Consider the following 8,846-nt stretch of genomic DNA (forward strand, 5'->3'; position numbering starts at 1 on the left):
ACACATTGCCTTGAAAAATACTTAATGGGTGAAACACGACAGTGGCTTCCTGACTTCCCCTAAATGACACTGGACTTCTGCTATTCTAGCTTCATCTACAGCATCCCTGGGGTCCTTTAGGATATTGCTGAAAAACGTTTACATCTTATGTTTCTGGTATGCTGATAGACTCTATTGTCTTTATTGGAAAGTGTCATACCTGTCTATACTTTTATCTATTTTTTGGAAAAAAAAAATGTTTTCAAATAAAAGTGAGATAATGCACTATGTTATTTCTCCTTTCCTTATTTATCCAAAATCTTTGAGGATTTATAGAAGATCGCTGTGAAGTCTCCATCCTCTCAACAGGATTTAAATTGTATATATATATGTCTGCAGTGGTGGAAGTGGGTGTGTATGCCATACCGCCACTTCCCCTACTGCCTTCATTGTGAAACTATCAAATTCCATTCACTTACATTTTCCATACCACCACTTACAAATTTCCATACTTCCACTTACAAATTTGCACTTCGACCACTGTATGCCTGTCCTTCTTGTAATCAAGTTAGCACATTCACATGAGGGGGAACTTCAAAGAAGATCTTTACACATTAGGGGGTATATTTACTAAATTGCTGGTTTGAAAAAGTGGAGAAGTTGCCTATAACAACCAATCAGATTCTTGTTATCATTTATTTAGTACATTCTACAAAATGACAGCTAGAATCTGATTGGTTGCTATAGTCAACATCTTCACTTTTTGAAACCCCCAGTAAATATACCCCTTAGTGTAATATTTGTTGTTCACTTATTGTTTTTTGTTAGTGTTTGTGGTGACATATGCACACAATACTTGATGGTGTTCCACTAATCACGTTTGAATTTATATTAAAGTTATATTGTATTAATATACTACACTATATATATTTTTTCTTTCCTCCCATGTTCTGGAGGTTCTGATTGAATACAACAAAGCAGAAGATTCACCAGATTTATCATGGACGTTTAATAACACAGTATTTTTCATTTGGAATTGTTTTAGGTGGTGATAGGGTGTAGCGCCCATAGAGGTGAATTATTTTTTCTGTATTTACATTATTTGGTTCTGGGGTAAGGTGATAGCCCTTCATTCACATTGTAGGCTGCCACACTAAGCGGAGTGCTCTTGTTTGTATATTTTTATTTTGTTTAAAATCTGTGTATATCTATGCCCACAGCATACAGGTCAGTATTATTGCTGACCAACCATTTACAGACGAGTGCCCAGCAGAACAGACCCATGCGCCCCATATACAGCCTTGTGCCCACACTAATAGCCCACCATACAGATTCAAGCTGCCTTGGAAACACAGCAGTAATATGCCCTTACCTATTCATGACTTGTGAAGTTAGTAAGTTGTGGTTATAGTACAGTTCCAGAGAATAGCATTATCTTTCCACAGATTTTTCACATTGTGTGGTGGATTGGTATAGACAAATATAGAACTAAATAGAATTGATAACTCACAATAGTAGAGTAGAATAACCAAGTACATCACCAGCACATCACCAGCACTCTTACAGTTATGCCCAGATGTCATCAACAGAAATCTCACCTGTCATATACTTATATGTTTCATTATTAACACATGCAGCAGTAGGTCAGGGAAGGTCTACGGAAAACTTGTACAGGATCCAACTGGTCTTTTTATATTATAGGCAATAAAATAGATTTCCGCTTTGGCACTTAAGAACATCTGAAATAGTTTGGACCAACACCTCCTTATTTACAAGATATTATACACACTTTTGTTTCAAGCACTTATATGAATCATCCTGCAACAGTTTATTAAAGGGTAAAACTTCAACTTGATATTTTATGCTCCTTCAGATGTTCAACTCCATCTGTGCTAGATGTGGAAACGCCAAGCTCTCTCTCAGTGAAGCAGTATACAGCCGATATAGATATAGAGATATATATATATATATATATATATATATATATATATATATATATATAGCCATTGTCGGACTGGAACATGAAGGGCCCACCAGGGAAAAGGAATAGTAACAGGGGCGGATCTAGAGTTTTATTTAACGGGGGACGATTTAGTCCCCGTCCCCTTTTTGACAGCTAGGGCTGCCAGCGGTTGCACACTATGTGCAGGTCTGTTTGGCAGAGACAGGCAGGGACAGTGTGCTGCCCGGCTGCTCTGATTGTGTTTTAAGCACAATCAGAGCAGCCGTGCAGCACACTCTGCCTGCCTGTCTCTGCCGTACAGACCTGCACGTAGTGTGCAGCCGCCGGCAGCAAGCCCCTGCTAGGATCCGCCACTGAATAGTAAGGACCCACAAGATAGTGCATGCTCCACTAAAAGGGTATGGCAAACCGCCAGAGAGGTATGGCCACCAACTAGACAGAGGGGGGGACAAAGTCATCACTGCCCCGGTCACCTCACCTGAGTGATTTTCATCACTGCCTTCAGGACCCTTCGGTAATTTTAAGTTTTTGATTTTTAACCTATAATACTGCTCGTTTTAGTTTCTTTTATGTCTTAAATAAATCATAAGAGTGAATGGACATCTGGATTGTCTTTATTAAATTCGTCACTCTTGTGCATTTGACGATTTTCATCACGTGGATATTGGCATGCATATCTATCCACTTACACGTATAATCTGCACCCAGATGCTTCAAAAGCATCCCAGTGGAAGTATAGGATGACCCAAACACCTCCTGCGCACTGGTAAAAAAAAAAAAGGAGAAAGTGGCTTTAGGGCTAATGCGGGATGGGACATCCACCATTTGTGTAGTGCACATTGTGTGAAATTGCTCTGCGTATGCTTTGATAGTGGGTGTGCACATGCAGACTCCTGTGATTCTGGCAATCACGGCCCCCCTGCACTTGGAGAGGCGGGACAGGAGAGGGAAGGGGTGTTCTAATGTTATCCAAGTACAGTAATGACACATTCACAAAATGTGGCTCATGCAGACCTGCAGAAACACGCTTATACGCCTATTAGGAGTCAAACCATCTACACCTGCTATAGGGCAGGTGCAGATATATGGTGGCAATGATGACTTGTCACAAACCATATGAAGAGGCTATTGATGCAGAGACATCGCCAGATGTGTACAGCTCTGCATATGGGCAGAAATATGTTATTTTTCTGTGCTTTTTTTTTATAGAGTAATTTACTTCCATTTTGCGGTCAACTCTGCATTAGCCTCTGTAAATAGCTTGTCCAGAAAAACAAAATCTCAATATTGCACGTGGCCACAGTGTGAGGTGCATGGGTTTCCAGAGCCTGCATTTCTTTACCAATGGTCATAAATAATTTTTATTCACCCTTAATTGGCAATGAAAACTATAGAAAAAAAACTAAAAAAGCTAAATAAAGCAGAGGCTGAAAAATGTACCTACTCTAATTCAACGCTGAAATCACCAAAATAAGATATTATTAAATATAATAAGGGGCGCACGCAAATATATATATTTTTTTTTTTTTAAAAAAGTACTTTTCAAACACCTGCATGTAACACCCAAAAGGTAGTTTGAATAAGTGAACATTCTTTTGTGTGCTAGGACATTAAATTCTGCTATGATTGCTTAGAAGTCTTAGAGCTAAATTTATCAAGCTGCGGGTTTGAAAAAGTGGAGATGTTGCCTATAGCAACCAGATTCTAACTGTCATTTTGTAGAATGTACTAAATAAATGCCAGCTAGAGTTTGATTGGTTGATATAGGCAACATCTCCACTTTTCCAAACCTGCAACTTGATAAATTTACCCCTTAGGATTAAAAGTGAAGTAATTTAGGTGTTAATGGGCTTGCTCGACAGCAAAAAAATGAGAGAGCTCCTCTGGCAGCCACCGGACTTTCTTTACTCGTCCTTCTCAGTTCTTTGTTATGTTTGTTTCTATTTTAGACCTCATTGTTGGCAGTAAGCTCCTGGACCTCTCACCTCTGGATAAAATGCTTGAGGGAATCTGCAGAACAGTCCAACTCATTGGCACATTATTCAGTATATTGCTATTTCCAGGTACAGAGAGTCTGTTTTATTTCGTTAACATAGCATAGTAGTATAATGAGGCAGCCATCAGGTCTGCAGAATCATGTGCAGTAGAAGAACCTGGATGCTCCAATATGGAAGTTGGCTCAGAAATATAATCAGAAAGAGATTTTGTCGATGTCAAGATGATTACTGAAAAAGTAGATAGTTCAGCAGGAAGGGTGTACATGCTCCTTGTTGACAGATATAGATTTCTTGGATGCCCATAACAGCGATGTACTCTTTATTGTCACAAATCCTGAGTCTTCTTTACCCGCCTTATCTCGAATATTACAAGAATACTCAGATGTGTCCTATTATAAGCTCAACACTACCAAATTAGAAGCTCTGGGGGTGGCCCTCATGCATGATGCTTTGAAGCTCCAACAATCTCTATACAAATTTCAATGGTGTTCTCTTCACATGACATATCTAGGCATATATATACCTTCGGACACTAATCTAGTTATTGAGTGTAACTACCAGCCACTGTTGGGACAGTTTGATAAGCTTACAAAATCCTGGGCAAACTTTGAGATCTCCTGGGTGGGTAGAGTGGCAGCCCTAAAAATGATGCTTCTCCCAAAGATCCTGTATCTGTTTCGCTCTATTCCCTATCTAGTGCCTATATCTTATCTCAAGAAGTTTTACACCATTGCGTTTAAATTAATTTGGAATAATAGGCGGCCCTGACTCTCAAGAGAAAGACTGTTTAGATCTAAAAAAAAAAGAGGTGGCCTAGCTGCTCCTAAATTGGAAACCTACCAACATGCTCTTATTCTAGATCAGCTTAAAGATTGTCAGGCTCCTTCCCCATCAAAAAAACCTTGGGAGGTCATTGAGCAACATAGTGCTTCCTCATTCCCACTAGCAGACCTCTTATGGTTGATGAACCCAGTAGACCGCACCCAGCCCATGCACGATGTGTTAGGGATTCTCTTATTGCTTGGGACAAGATGGTGACTCTCTTACCAGAATATCATCTCCCCTCTTCTAGTCTCTCCACAATTGCATTGTCACAATTGGTCCCAGACCTCCGTCTTGACCTTTAGTATAGGCAAGGTGCCAGAGGAATACAGGATCTTATGGAGGGAGGGTTTCTCCCCCCCTTTTCACAGATACAAAATAAGTATGATATTCCAGCTCGAGATTTCTATAAGTATCTTCAAGTCAGACACTGGATACAATCCCGTCCCTCACATCCACCGGTGTTGAGGCCAACCCCCCCTGGTATCCAGTTGTCTCTCTCCCCTGTCTCCCATGCAGGAGGTATCTCAATTTGGTAACTGCTACTGTTGGCCCCTTTTGACAACCGTGACCTGCCGATCTAAGCTATCTGGGAAAGGGAACTAGACACTACTATCTCAGCAGACGTTTGGGAGAAAATCTTCCAAATTATATATAAGATGTCAAAGTATATTAACCACTCAGAAATGTTGATCAAAGTGGTCCATAGGTTGTATCTTACCCCAGATAAGCTCCATAAAATCTGGCCTTCAGAATCTAAGTATTGTTGGAGGAACTGAGGTGAGACTGGTACGCTTATGCACATTTTATTGGACTTGCCCTAAACTTCAGCCATTGTGGGCTGAAATCTTTCAATTAATTACTCAGGGTACTAAGGCTAACACTTCCCTATCTTCAGCTATGACACTTCTACACCTTTACCCTTCACATCGCCAGCGTCATAATCATTATGTCACTGGACACATACCTATCGCAGCTAGAGGAGCAATAGTACAGAATTGGAAATCCCCTTTAATTCCATCTATTTACAAAATTATTGCTAAAGTTCAACATAGTTATGAGATGGAAACTATTGGTTTTAAATATACTACAGCGATTTCCTCCACGCTGATCAAATGGTTTATATGGTATGATTATTTCACGGAACATCAATCCATGTCTGACCCTTAATCTCTGATGAGTGTTTCTGAGATGTGTATGTTTGTTAGACACAAAGGTACTCTCCTAGTAAACTGACTGTCTCTTGATTTGTCTCCACACCCCCCCCCCCCCACCTCCAGTTGTTTATGTCATAAGTATTATGCAATGTATTGTATGTTTTTATTTTCTTACCTGTTTATCGGCAGTGTTGAGTGAGCATTTTATTCCATCTTCTACATTGTATCCAGTAATCACTGTTATGCTTGTTACATGTTTCTCTATGAAACTCAATTAAAAAAACCTTTAAAGTCAAGAAGGCCCATAATAGCCAAATGGATCTACTATATTCCAAAATCAACCTCCCATGATGCAAAGGTAAGATGCACAGGATGAAAAACATACAGATGCTCACACAAACTCACTTGCTTATGATCACAGAGTAGCCACACTTATTGTATGTAGTATTGTATTTAAACATATTGATAGACATACCTGATTATTAAATATTGTCATTTTATGCTGACATGACAGGTCTATTTTGATTGATCTGTATATTGTATATGGCCAGATTTTCCAACATGTGCTATTTGTACCCTAAGGAGTTCTTCAAACGCATTCAAGGTAGTTTTGTTAAATGTAACTATTATATTAGTAAATAATAACAATACACAAAATGCTAATACTGAAACCAGTAGGCAGCATGATGCCCCTAAACTGGATGGCAAGGATCTCTCCTGCATTGTGCCTCAATGCTGCCTTTTACCTCGATGCTAGGTCAGTACTGCCATCTAGTGATCATTTCAGGCACAATCTGCATAATTAATGAATGTTGCTTAGCCATTAAAAACATGACCTTCAAGTTTTCCTTAGTAATAATTATTCCCATGTATGAAAGTTTTTCCCCGCAATTATATGGCATAAAAAAGTGCTCTCTCTATGGGGGGGAGGGTGACATTTCCTTAGTGTCATATTCATGTCATTACACATTTCTCTCTAATGGATCCATTTATTAAATAATTAAAACAATTTTAATTAATCAACACCCAAATTATTTCCTGTGTGATATTTCCATGACCATGTTAATAATCATAACTTACCAAGTAGCAAGTGACTTACTGAGGATTTTTAGTTTTTTATTGTTTGTTTAGGTTTGGTTTTTTTCACCCTCCCATAAATGATGTCACAGTCTATCTTAGATCTGTTTCAGTCTCACAGACATTGACCAGGAGGAAACTGAAGTGCCTTAAACTATTCTTTTAGGCATGCTCACACTGCACACCTCTATGCACGGTCTGACCAGAGAATTTCTGTCAAGCAACGGACCTGCAGACTAGCCTGCAAGGCTCCGTCACACGTACCTTTGGGTCCCCGCCGAGGCGCTGCGTCCAATCGGTGATGGGCGCCATCTTGGATTCAGTTACCCATCTTTTATCTGTCATTCAGCCATAGGCTGATTAATTATTCCTTCCACTTACTTCTCCCAGTTATTTAAAGCACCTGTGTCTTTCCCAAAGTGCCAGATCTTTGTGGCCTTTAGCCTGCTCAATAGAGGATTATTTGGCTCCCTGTAGTTAACCTGTCATACTTGGAATCCAGCGTCTCCTGCCTCGCAGCGAAACCTGGTTATCCTGATCACCTGTGCCTGGGGGTTACCCTACTGCTCCTGGTTTCTAGCACTCCTGCTTCCGAGCTAACCTGGAAATCCCAGTAGCCAATACCTGCAGCTTCTAACCTTACCAGGTATCCAGCACTCCTGCCTTACAGCTACCTGTAAATCCTGGTAACCTGTACCTACACTACTCTACTCCTAACACCATCTCCAATGCTCTTGTGTGGTGCCTGCCCGAGATCCGCATCCTGCCGGGTTGGAGCAGCTAAGGCCAAACCTCCTTGCTGGGGTCCCTGGTGAACACCTTCATCATGTTAGATTCCGCCAAGAGGGTAGCACAGGGTACGGAAGGATGAGAAGGAACAATATATGAGCCAGAGCAAGAGGCACACTTGGAAGACATAGTGAGCCCCCCCCCCCCTGATATCCAGAGACCAGGCTTCCCACACTGCCTATATGAGGCACACAGGGAGAGACAAAACAGACTCCTAAAACCATGTACCATCTCCCCCACACTCTTGGCACAGGGGAGAGAGGGAGAGTGAGGGAGGGAGAGAGGGATAGAGAGGGGGAGAGAGAGAGGTGGAGAGAGAGAGAGAGAGAGAGAGAGAGAGAGAGAGAGAGAGAGAGAGAGAGAGAGAGAGAGAGAGAGAGAGAGAGAGAGAGAGAGAGAGAGAGAGAGAGAGAGAGAGAGAGAGAGAAAGAGAGAATGCAGCACTTGTGAAGGGGAGAGTTTACCTGCAGCATCTGGAGCACATCCTTGTGTGAAAAGATCACATCCTGCTCTGAGTGTGGGAAGTCTTTTACTAGCAGAAGTGAAGACAGCCAGATTCAAGAATCACTAACCCCAGGAATGCCGACAACTGAATGAGTGGCTTCAGCCGCAGAATTAATCTTACCTGCACCTGGATTGTGCATTTAAGTTTAGGTGCGATGGACGAGGGAAATGTTTCAACAGTAACCCAAAGACTTTCAACTGTTGAGAGTATACAAATACAAAAATACAAACACTTTTACAATATCGGAGGAGATAGACCCCCCCCCCCCCCCCCATACACACACTGTAAATATTTAGTTTGGGTAAAATCCAGTTAAATATTTGCCTGCCTTGGACCATTTTATTTAACCTAATTTGGAGCTCAGCCACACTGGCAAGAAGAGGACTCCCTTATAACTAGAGATGGGCGGGCTCGGTTCCCCGAGAACCGAATCCACCCAAACTTGAGGTATCCGAGTACCGAGCCGAGCTCTCCCACCTATTCGGAATCGAGGCAAAACATGACGTCGTCGGATCTCGGAGCTCGGTTCTCGCAATGTTTGAAATGCTTAAATATCA

Source organism: Mixophyes fleayi, chromosome 6 (assembly GCF_038048845.1).
Source record: "Mixophyes fleayi isolate aMixFle1 chromosome 6, aMixFle1.hap1, whole genome shotgun sequence".
In the NCBI taxonomy this organism is placed as follows: Eukaryota; Metazoa; Chordata; class Amphibia; order Anura; family Limnodynastidae; genus Mixophyes; species Mixophyes fleayi.